This window comes from Vipera berus (assembly GCF_964194415.1).
Source record: "Vipera berus genome assembly, chromosome: 1".
Taxonomy (NCBI): Eukaryota; Metazoa; Chordata; class Lepidosauria; order Squamata; family Viperidae; genus Vipera; species Vipera berus.
The window spans coordinates 58,936,423-58,950,652 of NC_138202.1; the positions used below are offsets into that span (position 1 = coordinate 58,936,423).

Here is a 14,230-nt window from a genome sequence, read left to right on the forward strand (position 1 = left end):
ATACTTTTGCTTCATGAACTGCATTGGTTACCATTTTTTCCCCCGAGTTTAATTCAAGGTACTGGTGTTGACTTTTAAAACCATTCATAGCATGGGAGTCGGTTATTTGAGAGACTGCCTCTCCCCAATTTCACCAATTTTTCAGTGTGGTGAAAAATTTAGTGGAGAATTTGATAACGAACTTGAAATCTGGATAGCTAATCTGGAATTCTATTCCCGGAAGGGTGAAATGAGATGAGCAGAATTGCAGAACTGAAATTAACGGCAAAACCATATTAATATAGTTGGATACTACTCTTATTTATTTATTTATTTATTTTTATTTAGTTGCATTTGTATACCGCCCTTTCCCTGAGGACTCAGGGCGGTTTACAGGGAATTAAAAATCAAAACATACAAAAGTTAAAACCAGTTAAAAAGCATTAAATTCACCCTGTACACTAAAAACCCCAGTTAAAATTTTCTCCTCAGCCTGGGCCCGAGAGCTCAAAGAGCCAGGTCTTCAGGCCCCGGCGGAATGATCGGAGGTCGGGAGCAGTCCTCAGCTCCACCGGCAGCTGGTTCCAGAGGGCAGGCGCTCCCACTGAGAAGGCCCTATCCCTGGGTGTCACCCGCCGGCAATCTCTCACCGGCGGAACCCTGAGCAGACCCTCCCTGTGGGAGCGCACTGGGCGAAGGGCGTTTGATGCCGGCAGCAGGTGTTCCCTCAAATAACCCGGACCCAGGCCATGTAGGGCTTTATAGGTAATAACCAGCACCTTGAATTTCACCCGGAGGGCAACCGGAAGCCAATGCAGCTCGCGGAGTAGAGGTGTTACATGGGAGTATCGGGAAACCCCCATTACAACTCGCGCAGCCGCATTCTGCACCAGTTGAAGCCTCCGAGTGGTCTTCAAGGGCAGCCCCATGTAGAGAGCGTTACAGTAGTCCAAACGGGAGGTCACAAGCGCATGAGTGACTGTGCGTAGGGCGTCTCGGTCCAGATAGGGACGCAACTGGCGCACCAGGCGAACCTGTGCAAAAGCCCCCCTGGTCACGGCTCCTATGTGATCTTCAAAATTGAGCCGTGAATCCAGGAGGACGCCCAAGTTGCGAGCCCTATCAACGGGGGGTAACACCTCACCCCCCATCATTAGAGGTGGAATAACTTGGTTAACCTGAGACGCCGATATGCACAGCCACTCAGTCTTGGCGGGATTGAGACGAAGCCTGTTTCTCCCCATCCAGACCTGAACCGCCTCCAGGCACCGGGACATCACGGAGAGGGCATCACTGGGTTGGTTCGGGGTGGAAAGAAAAAGTTGGGTATCATCAGCGTACTGGTGATACCCCACCCCAAAACCACGAATGATCTCGCCCAGCGGCTTCATATAGATGTTGAACAGGAGAGGCGAGAGAACCGACCCCTGAGGGACTCCACAAATGAGAGACCTCGGGGCGGATCTCTGCCCTCCTGTCAACACCGACTGCGAGCGGCCCTGGAGGTAGGAGGAGAACCACCGTAAAACGGTGCCTCCCACTCCCAACCCCCTGAGACGCCGCAGCAGGATACCATGGTCGATGGTATCGAAAGCCGCTGAGAGATCTAATAGGACCAGGACAGAGGAGCAACCCCTGTCCCTAGCCCTCCAGAGATCATTCACCAGCGCGACCAATGCCGTCTCCGTGCTGTGTCCGGGCCTGAAGCCCGATTGGTACGGGTCCAGATAATCAGTTTCCTCCAGGAACAGAGGGAGCTGATGTGCCACCACACTCTCAACAACCTTCGCCAGAAAGCGAAGGTTGGAGACTGGACGATAGTTGTTTAAAACAGCCGGGTCCAAAGCAGGCTTCTTGAGGAGGGGTCTCACCACCGCCTCCTTCAAGGCGGCAGGGAAGACACCCTCCTTCAAAGAAGCAGTTATTACTGCATGGAACCAGCCTCGTGTTCCCTCCCGAGCCGCATAAGCTAGCCAGGAGGGGCACAGATCCAACAAACAGGTGGTGGAGCTCAGTCTCCCCATGATCCTGTCCACATCATCAGGGGAAACAGGGTCGAACTCAGTCCAGATAACATGCTCAAGACCGCCTGATTCCTCCACATCAGACTCTGCCCAGTCAGAGTCCAAGCCGGTCCGGATCCGAGCAATTTTGTCTGTCAGATGATGACTGAACTCCTCGGCTCGTCCCTGCAAGGGATCCTCCCTCACCTCCTGGTTAAGGAGGGAGCGAGTCACCCTAAACAGGGCGGCCGGGCGATTATCTGCGGACGCGACAAGGGCGGCAAAGTAGTTAGACTTCGCCGTCCTTATCGCCGCAAGATAAGACCTTATAAAGGTTCTTAACTGCAATCGGTCGGATTCGGATCGGCTGGATCTCCAACCGCTCTCTTGCTATTGTGGAACATATTACAGAAGCCTTTTATGGAAATTGAACAAAAGCTAAATGGAATGATAATTTTACTGTAAAATACAATAAAGCAGCACTTGTACTTGTGAAAATAAGCATATCAGCACTCACTTGGGCAGCCAGGGCATGTATCATTGGATATCTTTCACTCCAATGGTACCTATTCCATGCCAAAAAGCAAAGACGGAGGTCTCAACTTCTCCTTCCCCATAAACGCTGATTGGAACTGGTCCTGGAGGAAGAAAGAGAATTACTGTAACACTTTGCCTCCCAATTCCCCTGAAAATATCTAGAAGAATGCTAAGATAAATGGTATTGAAAGCCACCAAAACATCAACTACGACAGAAAGATGCACTGCCCCTATTCTAGTCCTGCCACCAGTGATCCATGGGTGAAAGCAATGCTTGTTTGCTATTGTATTTGAGCTTAAACATAACTGAATGGATCCAGATAATCCATTTCTTCAAGAACTCTCTCAAACTGCAACCCAATCATCTATACTGCAACCTTCACTAAAAAGAGAAGATTGGAAAGGAGACAGAAATTACCCAAACCATTGGGACTGAACTAGAAGGGGCTAGGACATGTAGTAGACCTTCCCTGAGAGTGCCAGGAGAAGTCATGTCTAACATGAGTTTGTCAAAAACAGATCATGCCAGACAAGTCTTATTGCATTCTTTGACCAAGTGACAAAATTAGTGGACCAGAGGATTGCTGTGGATATAATTTACTTGGACTTCAGTAAGGCATTTGATAAAGTAGATCACAACCTATTACTTGATAAGATAGAAAAATGTGGGTTAGACAGCATCACCACCAGATGGATTCGTAGCTGGCTGACTGGCCATACTCAGCGTGTGGTCCTCAATGGAACTACATCTACATGGAAGGAAGTGTGTGCCCCAGGGCTCTGTTCTAGGCCCAGTTCTAGGCCCTAGAACAGTGCCCCAGGGCTCTGTTCTAGGCCCAGTGCTCTTCAACATCTTCATCAACGATTTGGAGGTGATAGATGGGGAACTCATCAAATTTGCAGAGGACACCAAGCTGGCACGAGTAGCTAATACTCCAGAAGATAGGCTTAAGATACAGGAGGATCTAGACAGATGTGAACACTGGGTGCTATCTAACAAAATGAAATTCAATGGTAAAAAAGTAAGGTTCTACATTTAGGCAGGAAAAAACCAAATGCACAGGTATAGGTGGTACCTTGTTCAATAGTAGTGACTGTGAGAGGGATCTTGGAGTCCTAGTGGACAATCACTTAAATATGAGCCAGCAGTGTGCTGCAGCTGCCAAAAAAGCCAACACAGTGCTAGGCTGCATTAACAGAGGAATAGAATCAAGATCTATTTTTGCCCAGGTTCACCTGGTGCGTCAGTTGTGACCCTATCTGAACCGGGATGCCCTGTGTACAGTCACTCATGCGCTCGTGACCTCTCGTATAGACTACTGCAATGCTCTGTACATGGGGCTGCCCTTGAGGACCACTCGGAGGCTTCAACTGGTGCAGAATGCGGCCGCGCAAGTTGTGATGGGGGTCTCCCGATACTCCCATGTAACACCTCTACTCCGCGAGCTGCATTGGCTTCCAGTTGCCCTCCGGGTGAGATTCAAGGTCCTGGTGATTACCTATAAAGTCCTAAATGGCATGAGTCCGGATTACTTACGGGAGCACCTGCTGCCGGCGTCTACTTCCCTTCGTCCTGTGCACTCCCACAGAGAGGGCCTCCTCAGGGTGCCGCCGGTCAGAGACTGCCGGCTGGCGGCCCCCAGGGGGAGAGCATTCTCTGTGGGCGCGCCAGCCCTTTGGAATCAATTACCGGTTGAGCTCTGGATGGCTCCTGACCTTCGCTCTTTCCACCGTGATCTGAAAACTTACCTATTTGAACAAGCCGGCCTGGTCTAATGGGTTTGGGGTATTTTATTTAGTATTTTTAATTATTTATTGTAATGGGCTAGCTCTATTTAATCTTATTTTTAACTTTTGTATATTGTATTTTTATTGTATTTTTATTGCCCTGTACACCGCCCTGAGTCCATCGGGAGAAGGGCGGTATAGAAATTAAATTAAATTAAATTAAATTAAATTAAATTAAATTAAATTAAATTAAATTAAATTAAATTAAATTAAATAAATAAATTGTTAATACCACTTTACAATGCCTTGGTAAGGCCACACTTAGAATACTGCATCCAGTTTTGGTCACCACGATGTAACAAGATGTTGAGACTCTAGAAAGAGTACAGAGAAGAGCAACAAAGATGATTAAGGGACTGGAGGCTAAAACATATAAGGAACTGTTGCTGGAATTGGGTATGTGTAGTTTAATGAAGAGAAGGTGAGGGAGGACATAATAGCAGTGTTCCAATATCTCAGGGGCTGCCACAAACAAGAGGGAGTCAAGCTATTCTCCAAAGCACCTGCAGGCAGGACAAGAAGCAATGGATGGAAATTAATCAAGAAGAGAAGCAAACTAGAACTAAGGAGAAACTTCCTGACAGAACAATTAACCACTGGAACAACCTGCCTCCAGAAGCGGTGAATGCTCCAACACTGGAAGTTTTTAAGAAAAGACTGGACAGCCATTTGTCTCAAATGTTATAGGATTTCCTGCCTGAGCAGGGGTTGGACTAGATGACCTCCAAGGTCTCTCCCAACATTATATTATTATTATTATTATTATTATTATTATTATTATTATTATTATTATTATTATTATTATTATTACTATTATTGATCATCGCACAGTCAGCCAGATGTTCAGACTGGATTTGGCATTTTTGTCTACCTATTGAGTCCTTACCAAGGACCTGGGATAGGCAGATGTGGATGTTTGATGGTATTATAGATGTTGCAGGATGGAAGCAGTTCCTAGTAAGGCCACCTTTTGCAATTGACTAATGGTGAATTTGTCAATGCCAATGGTGTTCAAGTGGTGCTCCAGTTGTTTTGGGATTGTACCCAAGGCGCCTATTACTATTGGTACTACCCTTGCTTACCTTTGTCACAGTCTTTCTATTTCTATTCGTAGGTCTTTGTATTTTGTTATCTTCTCCAGTTCTTTTTGTCTGTTTTGCTGTCTCCAGGCACTGCCACATCCACTATCTAGACTTTTTTGTCTTTCTTATCGATAATTGTTAAGTCCGGGGTGTTATGTTGCAGGTGCTTGTCTGTTTGAATTCTGAAGTCCCAGAGCAGTTTAACTTTATCATTTTCTATGACTTTCTCTTTTTTATGATCCCACCAGTTCTTGCTTACAGGCAAATGATATTTCTTGCAGATCTTCCAATGCACCATTGTTGCAACTTTGTCATGCTGCTGCTTGTAGTCAGTCTATGCGATCTTCTTGCAGCAGCTTACCAGGTGGTCCACTGTTTCTTCAGCTTCTTTGCATGGGTGGCACTTACTCTCTGTTGCTGTCTTCTCAATTTTGACTTTGTATGCATTTGTCCTTAAGGCTTGGTCTTGTGCAGCCATAATTAGTCCCTCGGTCTCTTTCTTTAACTTTCCTGCTCTTAGCCATTGCCAAGTCTTGTTATTATCTGATAATAATAATAACAATAACAACAACAATAACAATAATCAGATACACCATCAGAGACAAAACGTCACTTCCAATCCCATACCTGCTGTATGGGGAAAGACACCTTCAGCACAATGTGATTGCGGGGCTCCCCGACAGACTATCCAACATATAGTGAGGGAATGCACTAATAGAAGATACCCAGGAGATTTTTAGGACTTCCTCTGCGTAACAACGGCAGCTACTGACTGGATCTCCAAACTCAACATTAAACTCTGAAATGTTATTTCTGTTTTCCTCTTAGGTTTTATAATTGCTTCTTTTTTTAAAAAAAATTGTTTTAACTGTTCTAACTTGTAAATATGAAGTGCTTTTAATTCTGTGTGTGACCAGCCATACGCTAAATAAATAAATGTCAGGAGAAGTAATTGGGAGCACAAAACCTACTCTAACTCATTTACAGCTTAGAATGATCTGAGGGGGATATTGTTATCCACCAGTCCTTCTCATATTCAAAAGAAAACAAATGAACTCAGTCATCACCAGTCTTAAAATAACATTCACCCTAATCTTTCAATGTACAGAACATAAATCTTAGTCTTCGGTGATTTAATTTCATTTGGTAATGTAAATGTAAATAACATAGAAGGCACTGCCAGCAGGAGGAAGAACAGCTAAAAGGTCCCAATGGCACAACCTTATAGCTGCTGCCCATGATGATGGATGCTGCAAAATCATCCAACTGGGTCTCTGGCTTGACCCTGTTGCTTCCTTATGTTACACAGTTGCCCTAGTATTCTGGCACCACTGAACCACAGAAGAATAAATATTTAGCACTAATAAAGAATCACTTGCTGTCTTCAGCCTATAACCCAACATCAAACATGGATGGTTTGCTCCTCCATTGCAAGTATGCACAACCATTCAACAGCTGACTGGTGACATCTGTGTTTCTGCTGCTTTCTCCAAACTTGACAGAATTGCTTTCTGACTGTAGCATTTTCTTCAGCTCCTGGACAAGTTCCGATGATATTAAAGAGGTTGAAAAACCTGTTCTTTGTAAGCATATCTACCCAGCCACTCCAGAGGTGCCTTTGTTTTGATCTACAATGTTGCTGTTGCCAAAGTTTACAAAAGCTGCTGACAGACTCACCAGAACAAATAATATTGTGTAAGAGGTAGCATATCTGTATTGTGGAAGAGGTAGCATATTGGATTGTTATTCCTGTTGGTTAAGCTTACCTGCCATCTAATATTGTGTTGTTGATTGCCTTGGAATGCCTGTTTTATTTTTTTTATTTAAAAGATTTGTATCACTGTCCATCAAAACACAGTTGTGAGTGGCTCACAACAGTAATATGTCTTGTAATTCTTGCAAACTCAAGTGTTTTTATGAAAGTTTTAGTAATACAAGCAATTGAAGATTTATCCCGCCTTGAAGTGACTTTGATCATTAGAAAAAAAAATCTTCAAAAATAGCCCAGTCTGAGACATACTGTGCATATCTTCTTTTCCTCCCTACTCCATTTTTTTCCTGACATCTGCAGGTCATGTGACTAAATATTTGATTTGCTGAAGTGAACATTTTGGATTTGACTGTCATGGTGTTTGCTCTGATATTACTGACATCTTACAAGTGCCTTGCAGCATAGGAGCAATTGTCTCCAATTCCCAGCATCACATTTTAAGATATTAGTATGCATGGATGCATGTGACACAGAACTGCAGCTGAAGGGTGTGTGTGTGTGCACTCGTCACACTCTGCAAACTAATCTTGGTTTTTATTTGTTTCATGGATTGAATAGAATGTGGAAAGAATTCAAACTAGGGATATTATCAGTTTTGATTGTACCCATTTTCTATTTCAGTTTTGGAAAAAAATGAGCATCCATTTTTTAAGGCAAAATACGGTAGTACAAAGACAGGAGTGGGGAATGAGTCCTGTAAAGCAACTTATGGAATAAGCAAGAATACATACTTTTATACCGCAAAAGGAAAACATCTTTAGTGTAAAATAGATTTGATTCCCTAAGGATGCGATAGATGGGAAAAAAATGAAAAAGCAGATGGAAAATGAAAGCAAAAAAGTTGGTAGTTTCAAGATTCAATTTAATATCTCCCTGAAATTGCTACTGACTCATAAAACTGAAGGGAACAACAATGACACCCATTTTTAAAAATATTGTATTTTTGGATATGACCTACCATTAGGTAGAGTGAGGCAACTCTCTGACTTTGACTGATCTGGAAAAACAAAGCAGGATCAAGTCTGGTTAGTAACTGGATGGGAAACTACTAGAAAATCCCAGGCTGTCGGAGAAATCACAATTTGGAAAAATATGCTGGATATGTGTGTCCATGAAGTTACCAGGAGTTAAAGTGAACTTGAGGGAGTATTTATTTTGATAAGTAAACTATATTTGCAGTTGGTAGATTCAGAACCTATTCAGAGGAGGGTGAGAGTATTTTGCTCCATACAAAGCAGTTCTGGCTCCTCCATAGTATGAACTGCTTGTTATAGAGAGGGAGATTATTTGGAAGAAGGACTTTTTTCCTGGATGTTTTCCAGTCATATTATTATATACTAAAGATAAGGGTAATCAACGTTGGGGATGGAGGGAGAAAATGGAATGAAACTGCCTAAAAATTTAGGAGCATTGTAAAAGCATTTTTTGAGATGATGTTCAGAAAACATTTGTGAATTCATTTCAGAATTGGCCATTGAAGAGACAGATGATTTTATATCTCTGTGCTTCATATTATGCTCTTATTACTGCAGCTGTATCATGCATATACTGCAGTGTTTTTCAACCACTGTTCTGCGGCACACTAGTGTGCCGCGAGATGTTGCCTGGTGTGCCGTGGGAAAAATTTAAAAATTCGAAAGATTTTTTTTAAAAAAATGTCAAATTTTCGCCCACTAGGTGGGCGCCGGACTGTGTCCTGGGTATGGGGGGGTGGGGTTTTGACTCCGCCCTCGGCCAGCAGGGGCGCCGATTGGCGCTCCTCAGGGGGACACCCTCCACTTTTCTGATGTCCGGGCTGTGATTGGTCCAGACTCCAACCTGGACCTATCACAGTAGGACATCATCTTCCGACTTCCTTCCCGCCCGAGCACAGTAGCGGAGAGAAAAACTAAATACAGAGAGAGACTGAGAGCTGTTGACGAAGAGCTACGTGTGTCTTTCTTCGATTCCAGCCAGAATATCAGCTTTGTGTTCAGCCAAACAAGCCCAGATTGCGCACTGAATAAAGTATTTTATAATTTTTCATATTTCTGTTTACTTACTATTTCATAATAAAGTAATTATAAAATACTTTCTTTGTGTTTATTTGATTCCTATTCAAGAGAATTACTTTATATATAGTCAATATAGGCACAGAGTTAAATTTTTTAACATTTTCTAATGGTGGAGTGCCTCGTGATTTTTTTCATGAAACAAGTGTGCCTTTGCCCAAAAAAGGTTGAAAAACACTGATATACTGTATGCTTGAGCTTATTATAATCTCCCTTTACTTGTCACCAGTGCTTTTTTTTTTGTAAAAGAAAAAGGTACCGGAACTCACACATGTCATACAACCTGCCTTGCCTACCCTACAAGGTTCCATCCAAAAAAGGTGCTGGAACTCCATTCTGAGCGTTCTATGGCAAAAAAGGCCCTGCTTGTCACCCTTCAATAGCATTGGACTACAATTAGTCAAACATGTAGGGAGTTCCAAGTTAAGCAAAGATATTTTACTTTGTATATGAAGAAAAATGCCTACTTGCCATAGTGGCATAATATATAGTAGTATGATTCATTAGAACTAACCATTATTGGTTCCTCAGATCTACTTTTGGATCTTTGCTTGCTTTTCTCTTGTTCATTTCTTTCCTCACATGTCAAGGCTGTTTGATTTGAATGCTATAGATACTATGGTGCCAGTAATTTCTTTTTGCAGTACTTCAAAGTACTAAAAATAGATAAGGTTCCTATTTCAATATGGATTTGTTGATATGATCATGGATTTTCAATACAGTTAGTTTTACTTTGCATACAATTTTAAATATATTACTTAGGCTTCTGGGATTCTTAACATCATTTTGAGCTTTAAAAAATTGGTTCAAATGTTGCTTTATAATGCTCATTATGTGAATAAAAATAAAGAAGTTAAGTTGGTACAACATAGTTTTATAGAACAAAAATTATATTTATTTAGTAAGTAAGTCTATCTTGGGGGTCACAAGAGGACTACCAGGAGATTCAAATCAGCACAAAAGCTTGAACCAGACATTATGCTTTTTAGTCCATCATAATAAAAACATAGATCTGTATGCAATCCTGTAATGAGATGGCATTATTTGTATGGTGCCTATTGATTTTCGTTTTGTATGAACAATCAGAATTATATATTGTTGGCTGATGTTCTGCAATTACAGCAGAACAAAGTTAACATAATTGAAACAATATACCAGCTGATTTCAGTAAATTGCATAACCTTGTCATGTCAACAGTTTTACATTTGTTTTAATATCATTTGTTTTTATTTTTATGCAATTGTTTCCCTTTCCAGATATTCAAAACAACATACACTTAAAACTGTAAAATTCAAAATTCATTATAGAAATCATACGGTCAAGGATAAACAGAAACTCATGGTGGTTAAAAGCTTTTTCAGTTAAGAAAGGCTTAGAAGAAAAGTTTTTATCTCTTGCCTAAAGGATAACAAAGTAAACCTCCATAGAGAGAGTTTAATGAAATGGTTCTTCATTTTTGTACTGAGTTAGGGAGCAGTAACTTAAATCTATCACCTTGAACTTCCACCATAGCCTTTCTAGTCTATGTACTATTTATGCATTGTCCATGTGCTCTGTTGCTGCTGTGATTTTATTTTGGATTTTTATTTTGCCGTGGTTGTGATGCTATGCAATGCACTTACTTTTAAACTGTACCATTGCTGATTTCTATTGTTCATTCCCTGAATGTAGGAACTATATAAGAAAAACTTAATTTACAAATATTCTGAGAAGAAGCCTGTGTCTATAGCTTCCTGTACCAGGCCTTTTTCTAGATGCTATAATTTTATTATTACAACTTTACAATAAAGCATGCATACACAGTCTATGTTTGCTGTATATGAATTCATGTATATATTCCCCTTTATTAGGAAATTTTCTGATAAGGATGCTCCTAAATATTTATAAGTAATTAAAATTCTCTAATGACTTTTAACATGGAAGACAGAAATTTTGCATGATTAATTAAGTAACTATGCAAGAATCTAACATAATTGAATAAGTTAAACTTAGTGAGAGAATTGCAGCTCTAAAATTGTGGGCATTACTTACTGTAACATACGGTAACTTTCTTTGATTTCTCAGGTTGTTGAAGAAATAATTGTTGTATTCCTTTGTTCACAAAGGAGATAAAACATGATTTTATATAGCAAAATTAAGGGGGATTAAGCATGAGTAGCCTAAAGTGTAACAAAGCATTTCAGCTGAGGCAACTCTTAAGCCTCTTGAAAAATAATGGCTCATAATATATTAATTGATAATGGCTTTATAGAGATCCATTTGTTGAAATGTCCCTTATAAAGAGCATTGTCTTTTAGCCCTGCAAGTTTGTAAAGGCTTCATGAGGTTGGTAATACATTCCTCAGACAAATTATTACTTTAGAAAAATGAATAAGAAAATTAGTCTCACTGGGAGATTTCAGCTAATCCTGATTTTGGTGCCCCTGCTGTTTAGTGAACTGTATGCCACTAGCATAGATAAAATACATTTTTTCTTTAAGAAATCTATTTATTCTTTTGTAAGAAAGTACTCATAAAATCAGACCCAAATACTCTTGGATTCTTCAGTGTAAAATGTTACTTCTGAAACTGAAGGAGCTAAATTAATTTCTTGAAACTTACAGGGGAAATTTGAACCGTGAGTTTTTCAAAGAATGTTCATCAATCTTTCTGAAGCTCCAGTAGGATTAGAAAGGCTGAACATGATATGAAAAGTACATTTGGCAGTAAGAATTTTACTTTGAAATTTATGATTTAAATTGTGAGGAAGATATGTCATCAGTTCTAAGAAGATGACAAGTTCTAAAAGGTCATATTTTTTAAATAAAGTTTGTAAACTTGCAGATATGTAGTCATGTCTCTAATGATGTTGGTACAAAATGCTACCATTTTAATTAGAATTATTTATATATATATATATATTTATTTGTTTATTATAAATTCAGTTTGAGATGCTATTTCATTGGACTAACACATTTTGGGGATTAAATGGAATGTAGAATCAGAAACCAAACAGACACATCCATATTGGGAAGTACCATTGATATCCATCAATTAATTTAACATGTAAGCAGAAGATATTACTAGGTGAATAAAACATGAAATTTGGTTCAGATCTCCGTTCTCTGAACCATTCTTCTCCATCTCCTTTCAACAATTTGGAAAAAGAGTTCATTTCTTGTTGGACTGCACCTTGAGGGGCTTATTCAGAATCCTCTTGAGGGGAAAAGGCAAGAAAAGAAGGAAGAAGGAAAATAAAATAAAATGAATTTTATTATAACACATCTTTCTTTAGAAAGTGAAAAGACTGTTGCACATGTCTTTGGGACATTTCATCAGCAATACAGTTTTGATTAATAAAAAGTTAAACTCTTTGTACAAATGAGTTTATATGCTCAGGAAGTCTTGAATTTCCCATGAAAATATGATCATATGTGCTGTGCTCTTATTTCTGTAAATAGGTATAAAATTCCTCATCGCATGAAACCAGTCAACATTGACTACCACAGTGATATTCAATGGCACTGGCAACAGGGTTAATTCCCAGAGGTGTTAAAAGGTTTCTCTAATATTGATGCAATGGAAGGAAGAAAACTGAAGCTCTCAATGTATGAGATTCTAACATCTACAAGCCTGTTTAATATATGCAGGAAGGCAGATGATGAAGAGGAGAAAGAGCAGAATATTGGATTGCTTCAAATATTTCTAACAGTTTGATACCAGAATTCCCACTGTGGCATTCTAAGATCTCCAAAGTACCTTGCAATATTTTGATCACCACCAGTCAGGTTCCATGCCTCCTTGGCATATGTGTGTGAATGATCAGCCTTCATCAATCCACTGCAGGATGAATTTCTCACCACTGAAGATTATACTGTAGACTGTAAATTTGCAGTGCTAGCTAATTATGGCTGGTGGATAGATGTTTTTCAAATTTCCCAATCTAGAGCTGAAAGAGAGTGTCACTGGCTGAATGTCATCCAGCCAGCTTCTGTAGCTAAGAGAGGTTTAGAATGTGGATGTTCCTGCTTTTTAGTCCAGCACCATTATACCACTATGCACATAAAGAGACCCAGTTTCTTGTTGTGGTTAAAGAAACTGGATTAGAAACTGGGGGACTATGAGTTGTAGTGCAGCCTTAGGCATGAAGCCAGGCGGGGCACTCATACTTTCTGTCTCTAGGAAGAAGGCAGTGGTGAAGCACTTCCAAAAATGTTGCCAAGAAAACTGCAGGAATGTGTCCACTCACCAGGAGTTGAATGCACAAAAGAAAGGTAAATAAGGCAGCTACTTTGTGAGAAGGTTTCATAAAGAAAAATTTCCATAAGTGGCATTCAGAAAACTTGCACAGGTTAAAGCAGGGTAACTGATGTATTATAGGACTTAAACATAGGATATATAAACAAGACAATGTATACAAATGTCCTGAGGTCTTAACAGGATCTCTAAATAGTTTGTAGGTGAAATAACAAAACTCTTGATTACTGTATAACACTAATCATAATGCTGCTTTTGCAATGTTAAAGTCAAATTAGTCATGCAAGATGATTCAATAGTTTTATCCATATTCCTTTTAAGTAAAATATTTTTAGATTGACAGCTAATGTTTGCAGGTTGCTAAATAATACGCGTAAATACACAAGTTTCTACATGTAGCTCACTACCATAACTTTAAATAAATTTGAGATTACCCTTATTATCTAATGATATGTTTAGAAAGAAGAGGTCTTTGAGATTTTAGTTTTCCAGATGCTTAGACAATGTGCTTTAACTACTGCATTCACAGGCCAGTCTTGTAACACATAAGAACTGCTATTTTAAGATTTGTATAGTGAATAATATGCACAGGATTCAAATACCATCACATCATTACTACTTACAAATCTGGATAGCCTGAATTAGCAGTACTATCTTCAATTCTACATTCTGTGAAAATTTGGGATTTTTAGGTATGTGCATTTAAAAATTTAGCTTTGTAATATTGCTGAATTAATATTATCTGATCAATCATTCAACAAACATATCAAATATGTGTCTATA

At 39.9% G+C, this 14,230-nt stretch overlaps 1 protein-coding gene across 2 annotated transcripts in view; it reads left to right on the forward strand.

Annotated features, from left to right (window-relative positions):
- The window catches only part of PRKD1 (protein kinase D1), a 116,803-nt gene that overhangs the window by 14,958 nt on the left and 87,615 nt on the right, over positions 1 to 14,230 (forward strand). The window lies entirely within an intron of this gene.